At 41.4% G+C, this 20091-nt stretch overlaps 1 protein-coding gene across 7 annotated transcripts in view; it reads right to left on the bottom strand.

The window, feature by feature from the left end:
- The window catches only part of LOC132912629 (ankyrin repeat domain-containing protein 50-like), a 216429-nt gene that overhangs the window by 97623 nt on the left and 98715 nt on the right, over window positions 1-20091 (bottom strand). For all 7 annotated transcript variants that reach the window (XM_060970267.1, XM_060970276.1, XM_060970212.1 and 4 more), the window contains one exon: window positions 4022-4100. The gene's annotated coding sequence lies outside the window, so the exon portion shown is untranslated. The remainder of the gene's footprint in view (window positions 1-4021; window positions 4101-20091) is intronic.

Here is a 20091-nt window from a genome sequence, read left to right as displayed (position 1 = left end):
TTAACGCGAGTCACCTTTGTAGCGGAGCGTGTCGACAGTGGAACGTACATAAATTGAACAACGGCAAAGGCGCGCGCGTCCTAAGTCGTGCACACAGTTGGGAAACCGGTTCCCGGTGGCATTTAGTGGCCACGTCGAGAGAGCCTGTGTACCGCATACGGTCGTGGAATCGGTTAAGTTACAACAAATTAACAGGTCGTTTATCGACTTCTTTCCCGTCGGCGAGGCCCATGCTGGCGCACCGTAGAAATAATTGAACTAAAAGCCGCAATTAATGGCCTGGTACCCTTGTAGACAATAAAGTAGCCGATCGTAAATAAATTGGCTCGCGCGAGTTACACGCCGGCTACCCAAACATTTTTCCTATGTTCCTTCTCGTACGTACACGTTCTACTTCGTTTATCGTTGGCCAATTGCTAACATCGATCGATATTTTCCAACGTGACTCACCTATTGGGTCGATACTTTCTTCCATTCGGGAAGGATATCGTAACGAACACGAATGCGATTACGTATTCTCGGATGACAAAAATCTTCTTTTAAAATCTTCTAGAGATTGCGAGTAAATATTGTAAGGCACGCAAAATCTCTTTGACAGCGAGAAATAATCAATTCCAATTTATTGTGGTTATGCGTCTTATCAAGGGAATGACAATTACGTTCGTACTCTCTTCCTATTGTAGCTTCAGAGTTAGAGTTAAAGCGATTGAGACACGAAACTCGAATCGAAGAAATCGAAATGAAAATTCAGATGATTGCAGAAATCTCTACGAGAGTAAAATCTACGAATCTCATTTCGACCACGTAGTACCTGCCTAATATTAATCGATTTATTTCTGAAGAGAAGTTAGGGTAAGTTTACAGAGTACCTGAGTCATCGACGAGTCTCACGATCTTCCAAATTTCGTAATAAATACCAAAGTCTGATCTAGCTGTAAGAAATGTATTCCTCGAGTAAACAATCTAGGAACCTCGCGATCTTTTAATTTTCTAACGATATCCATCCAAAATAGAAGGCAAATCGATCAACTCCACTTGTCATCGATTTCTCCGTATCTCGTTACCCAAACAAGACGTGAAAAAGCGATACGAAATCGGGAAGACGATAATCTCGTAATTCGCTGAAACAAAACAGCACGTTTTTCACGTCGACGCGAACCTTTCGCGCAGTTTCACGCGACACTAAAAAATCAGCGTAATTCTCGTCATCGGCGGCGCGCATCAGCCAAGTGCATTGCAAAACGAACACACTCGCGCCTACGAGACGGCATTCGCCCATCGCGTGGTGGTACGTGATCGCCTGAAACTATCGTAAGGTCGTCGTTTACCTCTCGTTAGCGGCGCGCATGCAAGAGAAAGTGACATTTACCACCCAAGCTCTATTATATCTCTCCGCGTGTTTTTCTTTTTCTCTGTCTTTTTTTTTCTTTATTTTTCATACGGACCCGGTGAATTAAAATTCTTTGAGAAGTAGCGTTCCAAGTTTCGCGCGGGTTACATCCTTTTCAACCGGTGGGACTCGAGACCGTTTCTCTTAATATCCCTTTCAGGGACAGGGGTGCATGAAAAAGACGTTGAATACGCTGAAAATAACCGTCGTGCAGTCGCTTTCAGACCGCCCTGTTAACGAGCCCCGCTGCCAGCGATATTCCAACATTCCCATGCACACGTGTCGATACGACTAAAAATGAACCTGACGACGACGACTGTATCTCCAAGAGTTGCGTTATCGCCGGCCAGAATTCATATCGCTCGCGTCCCAATGCGTATCGCGAAACGTATTCTTGGCATTTGGTAATTTTAATTTCACCTATTGCATTCGCGATAGATAATTGTATGGAAACGTTGGCATAGAAATCTCAATGGTCTCGTTGGTACAACGTTACTACGACGATTTTCTAACGACTACGACTACGGCTAGGTTTATGCAAATTTATTTTACGAATACAATTAACTCTACGCCGATATAATGGGTCGCCGAGTTCCACGCTTTTCATCGTTTAATTTCACTGAAACGAAGGTGTCAGATTACGTGGCTCTCGTTACTTGCGAAGCTGCGACTGGTAAAATACCGTCTGCTTTCGTTCAGTTCGGTTCTGAATACCACGAGGTGAGAAAGTGAACACTGTGCTCTCAGCGATTCGTATCGTCGTCCAGTCAAGTCCTTGGGCAAGCAAATGCCAACGTTGGAAAAATTGTACGTTGTAAATTGTTCATGTCTTGTATGTCTTGTAACTTTCTTACAATTTTATCTTTGAAAATAACGTCCTAAAATAATTCCCAATAGTAAATCATCCACTCAAAAATTTCGCAAATTTAGATCTCGAAATAATTATACTTTTACAAAGGTTGGCAAACTTCTTTATATTAAAGTGAAATGCTGCAATAACTTCCGTCGATATTTGTTAGTTACGAAGCTACGTATCACCAAACAAATTCCCATTTTTCCATAACATTGTCTGAAATGTTTATTTTTATTGCGAGAATATTTAGACGTTTGATTAAAACGTCGCTTTAATTAAATGGTAAACTAGGAATCGTAGCTTGGAATTTTTCCAAATTTTCTTAAAATCCAAAAAACGATAAGAAATCGCGCGTTACGTGAACCACGTTGATGAAAAACCATAGAGTCGGCCGAGAGTTAAAAAGATCGAATCTAGGTAAATTATCGTCTCGCTTATTAAATATTAAAACGAGTACTACAATTACAACGCTTAACGTGTTTTTGCCTATTACGATGCATCTTACGTATCGCTGTGTCTTCAAATTCTTGAGAATTTTGGAGAAACGCACGAAGATCCGCAACACAACGTTTCGACTCGACCGCGACTTTAAACTGGAATTGGGACAGTATCGTGCCGGAACGTATTCAGAAGATAAAGAGTATTCAGAAATAGACAAACAAATCTGATACGACTTTCCTGTTTTTCTGTTTCGCTCATAGAGCGGAAGACACAAGGCAGACACGACGGAAGCTCCCTTTCGTTCGCCAGTAAAAGCTCGAGCTGTATACGGAATTTAGAGGTTTCGGTTAGTTCCGGATTAGATCCTGCCGGGTAACTTTATCCCTTTTTCCTCTTTCTACGTCATACGCTTTCTACACCTCAATGCCAACGCGTATTTTCTCGTCTTACGTTCCATCACTTTGACAACGTCTTGCTAAATTGATTCGTATATTTTAATAACGCGTGTATTTGAGCGATCCACGCGTTGTTAGCAGAAACATATGGCTCTTTATTTGCGTTGTATAGCGCATTTAAACACTCTGCTCACATCGTCTTACGTAACTCTAAAAATCAATTGCGCGATTCCGTGTGAACTGGTCTGTTCCCGTCTCGATTCGCTGTGTGTAACTTTATTTTATGTTCTGTTGTGCTACGTTACTCCGCGCTCGCTGTAACGAAGAGTCACATATCGATAAATAAACGATGATAATAATAATAAAATGGAACGAAGTGACCGTGTATTTACGAGCGAAAGTGTAGTACACGTGTAAGTAGCTTTATCTATGAACGTCAGAGGATTTTCCAGTAATAGCGTCGACGCATCCCATCGGTCGGTTTCCCACGTTTTCACCGAGATCCCATAACACGGATGTAATTCCCCGGCTTTTCTCGGCTTCTTGCCGTGGCAAGCAACCAGCATTTTACACCGTTCACGGAACAGAAACCGAAATTTCATCTACCAAGCAAATTCCATCCGAGAGGATATGCAAATATTCCGTGTTCCTCGGTCTTATGGGATTTCGTTCGATTTCTTTTACCTTAATAAGCCTCCGTCGTTTCTTCCGCTCGATTTCTTTTATTTTCCTAATTCTGCTTTACCAATTTTCGCATTCGATTTCTTTTATTTTTCTAATTCTGCTTTACCAATTTTCGCATTCGATTTCTTCCTTTAACTTAGGTACGTTCCACGATTATCTTCGCTATCATACGCGTAATAAAACACGCGTTACGCATCGTGAACGAGGGTTTAACATTAGCAAAAATAAATAAATAAGCGAAATTACTCGATAGCTTACCCGTGCTTTACGAATGCAAGTAGAGCTTTTCAGAAATATCGGCGATCTTTTTCCACTGTCTCGCGCGCCAGTTTCATTTCTGAAACAGAAATAAATCGATCAGTTAATCCTATCAATTACTAGCATAATCGTGGATTTTCTTTATCGCTCATATCTTTCTAATGGCAGGAGGGTAACACAAAGAGAAATTTTTCCACGCGAGGTTGAAACGTATCGATTAGATAATTGCGAATTTCGTTAATTGCTCTTTCTCGAGGAACAACGAGTCGCATGGATTATTATAATTGCAGATTTTATTTATTCTGCCAATTTTCTTAGCTCACCGACCAACTCTGAATAGCAGTTTTCATCGTTTAGATTTGAACAAGCCGATAGGTGGCCTTTTTAGAATTCTGTCGCACGTGTCCGGAGTTTTTTTTTTTTTTATTTTATTTTGGTTATTTTACAATTTGTCCTTGTGGACATTTGGTAAAGTGTTATATCTTGTTGGTGAAGAAAAAAAAATATAAATAAAAAATAAATATAGCATGTGGGCGGCTACCCCCAGCGGAGTGCCAGCTTCGTTTTTTCTAAGTTATATCTTTTATGACACGTGCCCGGAGTGACGAAAAAATTAGTCTCGTTTGCTCGCGAAATTACTAGCATGATAATTCGGCCCGCACAGGCAAACGGTTATTTTGACTGAAAAATCAGCGGCGTTGGAAAAACTCGAGAAGAGCCGACCGACAAAGACAGCGGATAATACGAGCGGAAGAAATGGTACGCGTTTTGTTCTGGAGAAGACTTGTTATTAACTTCGCTTCGTTTGTTCCTGCTTTGGAAAAGAAGACGCGAGGTAGAAGGGCGGTAAATGGATCGAAATGTCGGTGAAACGGAAAACTCGCAGAAGGTGTAATTTTTCTCGCGCGTTATTTCATATTCAAACTTGTGCTCGTCCCGAATTTTCGTTAAATCTGAATTTGATATCTAAAATTCGAACTGAAGTTCAAATTGAAATTCAACTTCGCATTCAGATTCGAATCTTCGAACTGAAATTCAAATCGTCAAGTTGGAAATTAGATTGGAAATTCGAATTGCAAAGTACAGATCTATGGCTGGAAGTGGAAATTCAAGTTTTAAATTCACGTCCAAATTTTCAAGATCGCGTTAAGAACGTGCGAACTTAAATCCGAGTTTTAAATTCACCTTCAAACTTTCCACATCGCATTTGAATTGCCAAATTCCAAGTGTACGTAGACCGACGAACTTCGAATTCAAATCCAACTGTCCAAATAGAATTTCTTCGGATTTGAATGTTAATCTACAAATTCGAAATACGCAAACTTGAACGCAGAACGGTTTCTGGGAAAAAATCTCCTAGGCTTACCGTTTCGAGTATGCGTTGCAATTAAACGGATGTTTTTTTCTTTTTTTTTTTTTTTTTTTTCGTGGCCACGACACATAGATCAGAATAGAATATATTTTTACCGATCGTTTTGTCGGGCAAGCACGATCGTGATCGCACGTGTGCGTTCTGCGTTGGAAGCTGCACTTGTTTTGCTTGACGCAATGCGGCTACAGTCGTGGTACAGTTGGGAACGTGTAAACCGCGGCAGAGGATTCACGTTTTATTGTTCTGCCCGCTAGTCGAGGTACGTTCAACCATCGAAAATGATATAGCCTTTGTTTGGTGGGACGATCATCGGTTCTGCCAACGCACCGAACCAACCAAACACGGTCCAACGCACGTCGATTCTTTTTGCTCCGAAATTTTAACACACCGCCGATCGTCACGCGCATATTTCATGGAAGTAACAGCATTTAATAAATTGCTCGCCTTAACTCTGAAAATGTTTTATTTTCGCAAAAAGAACTTGGCTCGGCGATCTTCATTTTTCCATGTTTTACATCCGTTGAAGCGAAAGTTTACTTAGCAACGAGACGTTCAGGTTTACGTTCGATTTTACAAAAATTTCGCCGATACGCTGGCCATTTAGACGCTACACGGGGAAGCTGAGGTTATTTTAACGCGTTCGTCACCGCGTTGCACATATCTATGGGCGCCCCGTCACCAAAGGATGGTGACGCTCTTCTTGTTCGAGTCAATTAAATATGCGATATTATATATAGGATATACAACATAAAGATATTAAAAACATATTATACCATACTTTTTATTAATTTATATTCTGGATAATATATTACATTATCCTATATCGTGTAGTATTCGTTAAAACGTTCCAAACACATTTAGGGTGATTTTGGGCACTTTGAGAAATAGTTATAGACTCCGTCATCGCTACTCTCCTCACTTTCAAATATATTTTCACGCTGTTTACCGAACATTTTGAGGAGGAAAAAATCACCGATGTACGTCTCACAAGTATGCTTGTCGACTAAACGAAAGATCCGAGATATCTGCCATGAGATCCCTCGGAATACTCTAGCTGGATAGCTTATCGCTTTTTCCATTTCAGAAATAAATAATCCTTTCTTTATAATGAATCGAAGGCGATAAACGATGAATTTCTCGTTCTGCGTACCGGCGGTCGGATTTGGGCCCCGCAGGAAACTTAGCCGAATCACGCTGGACGACGAACGTGTCAAAGAACACGGAGGATCGTTTCGCGCGTTGGTTGTCAGAAAAGACGGGAATAACGTCGTTTCGAAGCCCTTCGCGAGATTATTCCATTTATTATGGTTTCGGATTCGAACAAAATTACAGAAAATCACGAGATCGCGATAAAGCATGCTACGACACGTTCGATCCATTATCCATTTGCAACTTGAACGTCGTCCTATCGCGCGATTCAGATCATCATCCGCTTCCGACTCGCGGAACCGATAATTCCAGCCCATCCAACGTTACGTTCTCTCGTCGATTCGACACGTCGTTAAATAACTGAACGAGAAGATCCGCTTGATCGGACAAATGAGCCGGAACACGGCTTAATTCGACGATGATTAACGCGAAAAGAGACGAGAACACGGGAAGACAAAACCATGGGACAAAAGTAGAAACAGGGATGAGATTTTAGAGGGTGGAACAGCGATGAAACGACTTATTCACGCGTTTCTGGCTTCGCATAAAGGTGCCTCGTTTCGGAAAATATTACGCCCGTTTCCGGTGTCCGTCAGCGGTTACCAGCTTTGAGTTAAAACGTAATTTCACACCCCCATCCCTCTCGCTCTCTCTCTCTCTCTCTCTCCTCTGGTCTGGACGACGACCGAAACGAAAGAATGGTGGAAAGCAGGGAGAAAGAGAGAGAAAGAGAGAAGGGCGAGGCTGTGTAGCGCAAGGGCCGGAAAATCCTAGTGGAAATGAAAAGCCTGGTAAAACGGAACATTATACATACAAATGGCGTCGTTAATAGACGTACACGCAGCGGAAACGTCACGGACCCCGCGGTTGTCCAAATGTTTTCCGTGTTTCCGCGCGGAACGCCGCTCTTAATGGCCACCGGGATACTTTTACTTAGCGTGCAACGAATCTCTGGCAAAATGTTTCTTCGTTAATCTCGCTGCTTTCTTTTATTCCAGACTTTATTAGGAGGTTTCACGGCGAAATTCGCGTAATGGCCGGGTTACGAACTGGTAGGACGTTGCCTGCGATAGCGGTGCGGTGATATCTGGCGTCCTTTATATCTCGCTTTAGTGTCTCGCACGACAGATACCTCTTTTATCTTTTTAATGCCACGGATATGATTTTTACGTGGCTGCTTTTGAATCTCTCGAGACATTCGCGCAGTTATACCTTCGCATGGACATAAATTGCTTGCAGCTTCCAATTACGATCCATAGTTAGGTTTGACGGTAGCGTAACGAAATTATATCCATAGCGTGCGTGATTCTTTCTTGCAACAGCGTAAAAATAAACAAGCTGTAGCGATTGAGTAGCGACCGAGATCCGACCATTTATGATCTGAAATAGGAAAGAAAGATCGCTTACATTCCTGAGTTCGTTTAAAAACATCGTATTAAGCGTATTATTGTCTACCCCGTGTAAAATATTCCTCGACTCGAACGATCAAGAATCTTCTACTTTTATTTAAAAGATCCTCCAGTTTCGAAACTAGTCTCCGATCCTACAGTTTAACCATTTTGTTCGTTTTATTTTTACCAAACAGAGCGGACAATCATAAATACGTTAAGCTAGACTCTAGAAGTTTTTTTTTCCTGAGAAAAAACCCAACACCGTACCATACATCTTATTCACTGTCAACCTGGAACTGCGTCGCTATCCAATAACAATCCTGCCTATTCTTCATCGTACGATCAATCTTACCGAAGATACATCCTCCAAATTACCACTTTGCTTCCCTAACGAATCGACTTAGGCAGGGAATGGGCCAATTTTTCGAGCAAAAGCACGCTGGAACAAGAAGCGAGCAGTGGAAAAGCGTACGGAGAAAGGAGCGAGGGTTGTTGACGACGCAAACGCTCTGAAAAACACTTAACGGCCTTTTTCACCTCTCTTCTCCGCTGTTGGCAACGACAACTTAACACTTACAGGACGGTACCAGGGTACTTTAATTTATTCGAGCGTTCAAAAAATTATTTGTCGCTCGATGGTTGAGCATTTGCTCTTGTACGTTCCCCTTTAACCGGCTGATTCCTTTCGTGTTGTTTCTAATAGGATTTCGTGGCGGACAAACGGGCAGGAGCAGAAGCGGAAGAAAAGGCTGAGGAACTCGTGTGTTTCGATCTATTTGGACGTGAAACAAATTATTTAGTTCGTTCTTGTTTCCTTCGTTTTTCATTCGTTGGTTTTCTGTTTCTTGTCTTTGCTAAGCTTTCGTAACACGAACAGAGGACGCTAGAAACAGAAGTCAAGCGAAGAAAAGCGCAATTATTGGGAAATGAAGCGCGAGCAAGAAAGCAAAAAAGAATAAATAGGTAATGGAGAAATAAGTGAGTGGATGAATAAAGCGTAGTAGTAGGGAGAATGTTTATACAGTGATAAAGTACTTAGAGATAGAGAGGAGGAATGTTCGAAGAATCGATCTATTTTTATGGTATTACAGTTACCTGTAAGTTTAGTTATAATTTTATTTTATGTTTATAAACTGTATGTAAAGCTAGGTTCAATTATATTCGATATTTCACCAGGCTGAAATAAATAAACGAACGAACTGTTTCAAAATCGGAGGAACTCGTTAAATAAATATTGTTTCTTCTAAAACTAACGATTCTTCTAAGAAAAATAAATAATGACAAAATTACGTAATTGTTAGGAAGTACGTACAAAGTTGTGCGAAAATTGTTTCAACTAAATACATGGTGTTTTAAAAAAGATCCACGTATGCTCGGAATTTAATTTTGTAATTTCTGCGCAGCCATTATATTTCATTTTCTTCTATCGGATTCCCCAGGGACTTACGAAATGCTGCTCCCGCCAAGATCTTTGCCTCGTTGAAACAGTCTCTGGACGCGGGAGAGCTATCAGCTGTGCACCAATAGCGTACTTACGGACCACCCGTAGACTCGTTCAAGGGACTTTTTACTCCACGCTTTTTAGTCTTTTCGAGTTTTACGTTTTTCAGATTTTTTAGTCTTTGATTTAACGCGGAAACTATTGGCAACTCGGTTTAAATCTGTCGCTTCTCGTCGCATACAACCGAGCAACAAGTCAACAAACTTGCAATTAATAAAGCTCTGGCTTCTCTCAGAATTTGTAGTTCATTGGATTTATCTTATTTTAATCGTTCTAAGAAAATTTAGTAACGCGGTTCACCGCGACAGTAGCCGTGTTAGGAAGCGATTCTCGTGTAACAACAAAGAAAGAGTTACACGAGACTGGAGCTTTTCCAGACGCAAATATAGCGTGAAATATATAGCTTGAAACGCAAACGTAGTATTCGTATCATTTCAATTTTTCTTATCGTTCGTTGTCGTTCAATACATCATCATCATAATATCGCTCAATGGATTAGTCAATTTCGGAGTTCGTTCACTTCCTTACGAATTTCTCCCCAGGGATCGAACCTCAAATTTGCGATTGTTTATTTCTAACATTTCACCAAGAAACGTAAGCTCGATGTATCTACCGAAAAGAGTGAGATTTTCTACTAAACGCCACGACTTCAATTTTTCACGTCTTTCTTCAAGAAACAGCTTTGATCCTGGGCATCAACTATCCAACTGTACGAAAATTTCTTAGCTTCTGCACTTCGACGACTGTGTCACGTGCCATACTGCACGCTCGTTGGTTACGCTGATAATTCGTTACATCGTCGAAGATGATCGAAAGACTCGTATAATGTACGATAAACGATAAGAACCGAAATAAAACAAAAGTTACGTTTGTACCTGAACAGCGATCTATTGGGATGGCAACTAAGTGATTGCGGATGTTTTCATTAGGTTTAATTTATAATTGTATAATTTGTAATGATATTTTAATTAAATATTATGAATATTAATTTATACCAATTTAATTTTAAGTTTAGAAATTTAAAATAAAAATTGAATTAATTGAATGAAAATATTAAAATAATTTTATTATAAAAATATTAATAACAAATGATAAGAAGGACCGGAATAAAACAAAAGTTACCTTTGTACCCGAACACCAATCTATTGGGTTGGCAATTAAATGATATACTTTGTTAAAGTAACAATTTAGTTGCCAATCCAATATTTACATCGCGAGAAGATCTAATCCCTAATAAGCAACGGTTAGCCTAAAAGGATTCATAAAAATCGTTCGCAGTCGTCGTTGTTGCGCGAGAATCTGCCTTCAAGAGCGCAGAAACCTGCAGAAATCAGACTAGAACAGAGATAAATCTCCATTGAACGGAGCCAGTTAGGCTTTGCGAGGCTTTGTTCGACACGTTTGCAGACTCCGCAAGGCCAACTCGGCTTTCTTCTTGTTTCCTCTTTCGAGGCAAGGCACCGCCATTGGTTTCTTGCGTGGCTGTAAAACACCGAAGTACAACAGGGTACACGGTGATCCTCGCGCCGCGACGCCCCATAATCCCGACGACGTTGCCCCGAAACTTTTTCCCTCGCTACTTTCTTAACGAAGAAACATGGCTGAGAAATGTTTGTTGGCTCGCGTATCAACGTCATCGCGTTAATTAATTGCCTGATCTTCATCGGGAGGATAATGCGTTTAAGCGGGACGATCGAATAACACGCTTGACTATTGCTTCTGCGTTTGGATTATTTTCTCGTGGCTAAGTTTCGTTGCAAGTTGTACTATTTATGTTACAACGCGCTATGTCATTGGATATCTGGTTGATAAGTGCGAAAAAGCGAGCTCGTTAACTGGATCATCCCTTAATTAATCGGCTGGCTGTTGTCGACGAGTATACTCGTCACGAAGAAATGGCGATATTCCGCGTTACGACGAGTAACTTTTCGGTAATAAAATTAATCATCGCTTACTCCCTGCGACACATTTTACTCGACACGCTTTTCGAAAAGGTCGCAACTGGTTAAAAAGTTTCATGGCCACGGAATTTAATGCCGAAATTACTTTCGAAGACATCGATAGAGGCAAATCGATTTCTATCATTCCAATCTGTGAAAATTTCCATACGATGTGATTTATTCTTAAACGTAACGACACATCGAGCTCGTGCATAAACAGACTACGTATTATGCTCGTTACTTCATCTTCATCGACCGACAGATTAAAACGAGATAAACGAGTCGATGGAAATGATCAAATAACCCTGAAGCTCGAAGCTATGTTCAATCCTAATCGAGTTAACAGAATATTTATGTACGACCGATGCGGTGTGATTGGACGAGTTTTTGGAAATGTTGGCGCTGCTATGGTGTGGGAGACCTTGTTCGGCGGGTAAACTATTGGTAAACTATCGGCTCGTAGGCATTGAGTTTTACGATCGCGGCTGTTGGTTTGGCATAGTTGGAAAGGCTGATTTACAGGGTGACGTATACGGCGGCACGAGTTTTAGGCTCCAGCTTGGTCGCAAGGCGTTAACACCGGTATATGTACTCGAACGTCAGCGATATAACTTTCTCTTTCTTTCGATAAATACAATTCCAATGTTCAAACTTGCTCTTCTTGTTCCTGCAAATTATTTGCTTCGGTTATTAAACGTTTTATCGTCGACTATGCTAGTCGACGTAACATCCTACTTTCCTATTGCGATTATTTAATATATTTATTTTTTAATATAAATGACGTTAACAATTACCATTATTATTTCCATAGTATCATAGCAGCTATATTTATTCATCTTCCATCAACGAACTTCCAACTCGACTAACACAGTTAGCTGAGAACTACCTTAACCTCAATTTCCAAAGGACGAAAAACTCTTCTCCACGACCGGTGATCAATCATCCATCTCGTATTTTCCTTTAACGCGTCCAACGTACAATTACGCAGAAAGCTTAGCGTCCTAGTAATAAACCATACTTAGTATTACCTAAGCTCAGCAATCTTTCGGATCTCGACGATAAGCCAGATTTACGAGTGTCACGCCATCGTATCGAAAGATGGCGCCTTTTGGTCTGGCACGTTCGACCGTCTTCTTTGTTCTGCTAGCAGTCGACGAATAAATTCCCGATCCCAACCGGCGGGTAACAGTGGTCGTCGTCGTCGGTGTAGATCGGGGAAAACGAGTGTGTTTCGCGTCGTTTCGCCGGGAAATGGAGAGGAAGCGGGCGAGATGTCGTTTCCGCGTGTGGCTAAGAAAAATACAGGATAGGAAGATAACGGTGGGACGCAGTGTTGCCAACGTCCTGGGATCAAGGGATTTCCCCCACGGTAAATTAAGACCTCCGACCGACGGTATACGATCGAACCATTGAACAAACATCTCGACTCTGCTTTCTCTGTTTCTCTGTATTCTTGTTCGGTATATGCCTACTCGTCGACCCTTGGATCTGATTTCCTTGTTTATGCGACGATATCGGCGGTCTCCTTTGTCGTGGGGTGGATAAGTTTACTTTCCAAATTCACTGGCGTTTCTGTCTTATATGACACGGCGATTTCGCGAAGGTATTTCAACAGTTGCCGTAAGAAATTTTTTTAATGTACAGGGTGTCTCGTTCTAATCGATCCTCGCAGATATCTCGTAGCTCAAGTATACGTTATTCGAAAGAGCGCGTCGAACGAAACTTGCTCCGTTTCGTGGGCGACGTCTTGCGACCATCACGTGACTATAAAATGCAGAAAGTCGGACGAATCACGCAACAGATTTAAAATTCCCGGGCAAATGGAGAAAGTACTCCGTTCGAATAGCAAGCTGAGGAAACCTTCTGAAACTTATCTGATCGATTGACACGTGGGGCGATATCTAGATATAGACAAAACCGTAACGGAAGAAGAGCAAGAAGAAAACTAAATTTAGTTTTATCCTAATAAGCGATAATAAGCGATAAAGTTAAAGTCTTTAGTTTATTATCGATTGATATTTTATTTGTATATTTATTTTACGTTTGTAACTGAGATCGCTTAAAATTTTCCGAGAAACGCGGTCGCGAATGGAGAAAGTTTAGGAAGCGCCGATCTACGGCTAACCTAATAACGAAATAAAATTGCGATGCATTTCCATAAAAGCTTCGCGATGCTCGTTCGGCTATTATTTTTAGATATCCATTATTAAAACTAAATTGTGTCGAGGGCTTTTCATCGCGCTACGATCGATACATTTCCATCGTCCGCTACGGAAACGCGAATCGTTTCTTCCTTATCTCTTTCTCGTTTTTCTTTCTCTTTTCCCCTTTTGCCCCTAATTGAATTCCAGGTTAAGTTAATTACCATCTAGGGTAACGCGAAATTCGAGGCCGCGAACGCTCTCGAATAAATATCATCGTTCCCGAGAGATCTCGACAGTTGCTCCACGTTCGACTTCCTAATGCGAGTCCTCGTTTCTTTTTTTTTTTTTTGTATCCAACCGATCCGCGAACTCGTTTTTATCCGGGCCGAGCGGAAGATCTCGTTTCCTAGAGAAATTTCTTTCCACGCATGCCGCATTAGACCGCGAAGAAAAGAAAATCATCTTGAAAACTGAATCGATCGAAGCTTCTACACCGACCATTCAATCGCTTCATTCGGATCTTAGAAATGGGACTTCGGACGAGAAGTTTAGCAAATGTGGTCATTTTTAACGATCTACGAAACGAAGTTTTAGGGGAGTAAATTTGTTCGTTGCATCGTGCAACTTGATAAAGATCACACACACAGACAATTGTTCTTTCATCTTGTTCATCGATTCATTCAAAAGCAGGTTTCGCTTACGTGGGTATCTCGCATTTTAAAATATGTCAAAGAATATCTTCTCTACACTGAAAAATTTCTGCTGCAGCTGTTACGTATTATGGACGATTTGATTTAGGAGAAATTCATCGAAGACGAAATTCGTTAAACGAAATTTCACGGAGTATTTAAATATCCGTCTTACGATCTCTTTAGACGTTCGTGAAAATTTCAACAGGGAAGACCAGCCACAAAATTAATCGAATCTCTCGTTACCGACTAAGGATTCGATGAATCTTCGATGGATAACACAGAGAAAACTACATCTTCTCAGAAGCCGATGAATTTAACGTTTCGCCAAGTTGCGAAAATATTTAGGTAAACTGGATAAAATATTTCCACAAATCTTCTGCTCGGTAAACGTTTGTTAAAACTTTGAAAAACTGCTAGAAAAATCGACAATTATCTAATCATCGATCGCCTTTCAATTTTCCGAACATCGACGTAAATCAACGACCTTTCGACTACCCAAAAATAACGCGATACGAGATAATAAAACGAAATTCCGCTGATAATAATCCGATAAGGTGGCGATCCTTTCTTCGTAGATCGTAGACGTATCAGACGTAAGGTGCGAGCCGGGAAAGCCGGAAATATACAGAGAAGGAGTCGTGGCGCGCGTGTTATTCGTTGCGTGGCGAACCGGAAATACGAAACTGACACGGAAAAGTTATCGGTGGCCGGGAACGATGGCCCTTTTTCCTCCTCGTTCAAGTGTCAGCTGTCCCTTGTGAGCGAGAAATTACAGATTTTTCGAGAGCTGCCTTTCTCGCCTTCTTTCACGAGACGCGTTGCACGGACAGGTGTATGGAAGACGACGGAAAGCTTTCAGCAAAGGGAACAAAGAACACCTCGTAACCGTGTCAGCTTATTTATGTTGCTATGGTGTCGGCAGATGGAACTGTTCGTGATACGGATACGTTTTTCAAAGTTGTCATGAAACGTTGCGGTACGTTGCAGACGTAAAAAGACGTAGTAACGTCGCAGGAAGATTAATCATTCGCGTACTATACTCGTAAATATATACAGGGTGCGCCGTTAGAATCCGGACAAAAGAAGTTTTGTGCAGAAAGTTGTTTATTTAAGTCAATACACAAAAACACATGAAAATGTTGTTATATCTCATTTAAAGGGTCCTTGCTGAGAACTTTTATTCTATGTAACCACCCTCTGCCTCTATGACCTGCTCTATTCTTGCTCTAAAGCGCGAGCACGCTGACTTCAACTGGTCGCGTTTAATTGTCGCGAATTCTGACTCGATAGCAGCTCGTAGGGAGTTGACGTTGGGGTGCCTGCATTTATTAGTTTGTCTCTCGATAACGCCCCACACGTAATAGTCCAATGGGTTTAGGTCGGGACTGTTAGGAGGCCAGAAATCTTTCGACCAAAACATGTCCACATTGTCAGAGAGCCAATTTTGAACAAGATGACTTGTGTGAGCAGGTGCGCCATCTTGTTGAAATAAATACGGCCTTCCAGAAGCCGTAATTTCCATCCACGGCTTTATTACTGTCTTCAGGACCTCCAAATAAACCTCCTTTGTGATTCTTTCGCCTTTTTGGAAGAAGTGCGGAGGCATGACGTCGCCCTCACTTGAGACAACGCTCAAAACGTGAACACTTGCTGGAAATTTGGTTTTGCCCACAACAGGAACATCTTCGAGATTGTGGGCCAGCCAACGGTCGTTCCTCCGATTCACTTTGGCATCCACCCGGCGCGAAGACTTTCTATAATCGCCGCTCTTCTATCGTATTCCGGGTTTTGCTTAACGAGTTCTGTCATTTTGAGGTTATAGAAGACTTATTGACATATTTAACTAACTTCAGAGTCAATCAGCACAAACATCTGAATTCTAATATGGTGGGAACTACAAATTGAATTCTGTCCGAATTCTAACGGCGCACCCTGTATTATTATTTGATTTATTTCATTTTCTTAGTCCTCCGCTTTCGAATTTTTTTTTTTTTTTTTATTTTATTTTGGTTATTTTACAATTTGTCCTTGTGGACATTTGGTAAAGTGTTATATCTTGTTGGTGAAGAAAAAAATATAAATAAAAAAATAAATATAGCATGTGGGCGGCTACCCCCAGCGGGGTGCCAGCTTTGTTTTTTCTAAGTTATATCTTTTATGAGGTCTATTGGTTGTTTCCTTTTTAGTCTTCTTGCGATATTTGTTGTGTTGCACGTTTCAGCTGCCAGCTGGTTCGGGTGTCTTTCTATTCTTGTTCTGTATCTTGTTGCGAATCTGATAATCTCCTCCTTCACCGTTGGTATTCCGAGGTCTTTCCGTATGTCCTCGTTTCTATCATGTACCATGGGGCGTTTACTATTGTTCTAAGGATTTTGGCTTGCATTGTTTGCTTTCGAATTTGCACCAACTATCGTTTTTTAATTTTTGAAATCTTCTTAAAGTCTAGAATTTAGCTTCACTCGCAACGATCCGTAAAATATGAAACTTGAAACAATTAAAAATATTCTTCGATCGAGTGACAAGTTTACACGTACAATCAATGAATTTTCGTCGATCGATCGTAGTTGTAGGTACACGATCTATGTTTGCCAGGATATCCGTTCGATATCTATTTTAAAGATATTTATTTTGTATAAAATTCGTCGAACAGCGTTCGATTATCGATAAATTCTACTAGTCAAGATGTTGGAAATATTTTCAGAATATGCCGTGTTCTTGGAACGTACAGTTTAAGAGAGTATCATAAGGAACTTGAAAGGAACGTATTACGTGAAAATCGTAAACATTCTAATTCACTTTGCTCCGTATAGGGAAAGTATAGATTTTGTGCAGATCCGATGAAAACGGAGCAACGACAGGGCAGTCGTATCGGTTACGATACGCGTGTAATTCGATTATCAGGTAGGAAGAAGGGATCATCGAATCCATAAACGTTACAGATAAACGTCATCAATCAGAGACACGGTTCGAGCGTGAAACATTAATCTTCCGTCAATGTTATTGATGCGAATCGTCCGTCTACCAAGTTATAGGAGAATCGTGCAGTTGTTGTCGATAATTATCGATAATTGTTACTCGGTGATTAATAATAAACCAACCTTGGAACATTTATCTCTTCTTCGGAGTATTTGTCTTAACGATAAATATTATCTTAACGCAATACTAATCGATACAGATACGTAGTATACTCGTTTATTCGATAAACGAGCATCGCATGAAATTAATCTTACAACCGCGAAAAGAACAAATTGCTTAAATTAATCAATCGAATAAACTTCTTACTTATACGAGAGTCTCGACGATTAAGAAACAATCGCAGTTTTGGCGGACATAAATCTGCGTTGGAACGACAGAATCCTTTTAACGAAAGTCTGGTTATTTGCCAGAGAAAAGCGCGGCTCGATGGAATTAAGATTTCACTTTCAACGAGATGCGAAAACGCGACTGTGGACGACGTTGCTCGTAAAACCGACGAATACGAGCAGCTGACGACACGCTCTGCTCGTCGTTGCATAAATGGCCACGGAGACGCTTTCTAAAAGGTACACAACCGCCATTATTTAAACGCATCCGAGCGAATTGCATAATAATCGAGGCCTGGATAAATTCGTTTGTCCAGCGAGACGCGCCTTTACCTCGTTGAGAATGCGCCCAGAGGATTACGCAACGTCTCAAGGTGAGCCGTTTTATAAACCTGGTGGCGGCAAAATTGCGAGAATTTATGAAACAAAAGGAAAGCAAAAGGTTGACGAGTCTTTAATTAATATTTCCCGTTTCTTTACGATCGGCTCGCTCGCCAGCGACGCTCTCCGACTCGCAATCGCTTAATTGGAACTCAAAAAAGCGACGATACAACCGTTCGCCACAGACGTCGATTTAATATGCGCTGATTCGCGTCGGATTTTCAACGGGGGCGAGCGAAGATCTTTCTTCGTGTTTTGCAACCAGATGTAGATTTTTTTAAACGCTGATTTTATGCCGCCCATCAACTTTGTTGCAAAATTCGTTCAAGGATGTTGCGGATCCATTAAGTGCCATCTTCGGGTACAGTTTCATACGCTTTGACTAATTGCAAGCTCGTGGTCTTCACGTTTCCATATCTTTTCTTATTTTTTTGCGATTTATTCGAGGTCGAAAGCCGGACATGTCTCTTCGTAAGTATCCGAAGATATTACAAGTGGCATTTTTAGATTGTATTTCATTAGCTCTGGCTAATTGCTAGGTTGTGCTCTGAACCTTTCAATACCTTTGCTTATTATTTGAGGTTTATTCGAGGTCTAAATCCAGACAGATATTTTTGTACATATTTGAGGATATTATTATTATTATTATTATTTGTGTAAAATATTTGCCAAAACTTGTTACAAGTTAGAGTAGATTATGGCAAGGAGAAAGTTGGGAATAACGCGCGCAATACAACGATCGCGACTGATACCAAACACTGCAGCTCCGTTGAAAATAACAAATATGCTGAAAGTTGTGAGTTGGAGCGCGTCGTGCCATCGAAAAAGTTGAAAAAGCCGCGCGTAACTTAATATTCGTAATAAAATAAACGTTCTAAAACTTCTCGCTAAACGCGAGCGTTGCGCTATTCTCGCGGAAAAGGTCGATGTTTACAACGAACACCGAGTGGCAAAGTTGCGATAAAAATAAAAGATATGCCGAGGGATTTTAACGGAAGTGTATTATTCTATGCAAAAACGTCGAGAAAAATCCGTCGTTCTGCGGTGTCGATCGAAAGGCCCGCCTCTGCTATTAATCGCATTAAACAGCCTCTGTCGCTAAAATCCCCGGCCCAGCGGCGTGGCCGTTTAGTCGATTCACGCTTTCCTGTCCCGGTATCAATTAATTCACCCTCGCACGCGGATATATCCAGGTTGGATCGATTCGATTTAGAGGCAAGGAAACAGCTGTCGCAACGAAACGGAACGAGATTCGTTCCGCGTTCGACGTTCGACGCCGCGCGCGACACAGTCGGTTGGGGGTCGTTCAACCGCGCTGTCGAACCAGCGAAAAAAAAACGGAAAAAAGCGGGAAAAAGGAGGGAGAACGAAAGAAAAAAAAGAACGACAGGACAGAAAGAGAGAGAGAGAGAGAGAAAGAGGGAGAGAGAGACGAAGAAGAAAAGGAGAAAAATAGGAAAAAATCGAGGCGACGCGAAAGAGGCTGGGGGAGAAGAGGGTGGAAAAAGAGGAAGCAGAGAGGGAGAAAGAGGGAGAGGAAAAAATCGAAGGGGAATTCAATCGATATCGGATTACAGATTGAGCTCGACGGGCCCGAAAGTTAGGGGCGTGTGGCGGCCAATCCTTTCCCGGCTCTGCCAATCCGCTTAACTTCGCAGATTCAACTGCGAAACTTATCGGATCGCTGGAGCAACGGCCGATACGAAATCGGCCCATATATCTGTGGTATCGATAATGTATTCGCCGGTGAGATGCGCGATTCCGATCGTCCGTGTCGTCTCTTTCTCCATTCGTAGACTCATTTTTCCATCGATCGATGCCACGAGGATACAGCAGGTGCTTCTTTCGAGATTGTCCTTTTTTCATTGGCTGTCATTTTTCGAGGTTTCAAGTTTCGACGGAGGAGGTTGTTCACGAGGAAGGTTCACCATGGGAATTGGAAATTACAGTCTCGCCGATTAATCGTTCAATCATCGATGATCGATCTCGTCTCGATCATCGATGACTCGTCCGAGATGAATTCACGTAATACAAATTTCGTGTAATTCTACGGAGTTCCTCGCGGTTTCGCGCAAACACGGTAACCGCGAGAAGTTGGTCAGCAGTTGAAATGCACGACGGGCATTTTTCGCCTAAACGATAAATATGGCGAAAAGTGAAAGAGGAAAAGAACGCGAATACGTAGTTCGACGTGAACT

Source organism: Bombus pascuorum, chromosome 1 (genome assembly GCF_905332965.1).
Source record: "Bombus pascuorum chromosome 1, iyBomPasc1.1, whole genome shotgun sequence".
NCBI lineage: Eukaryota > Metazoa > Arthropoda > Insecta > Hymenoptera > Apidae > Bombus > Bombus pascuorum.
This window is presented reverse-complemented; position numbering and strand designations above follow the sequence as displayed.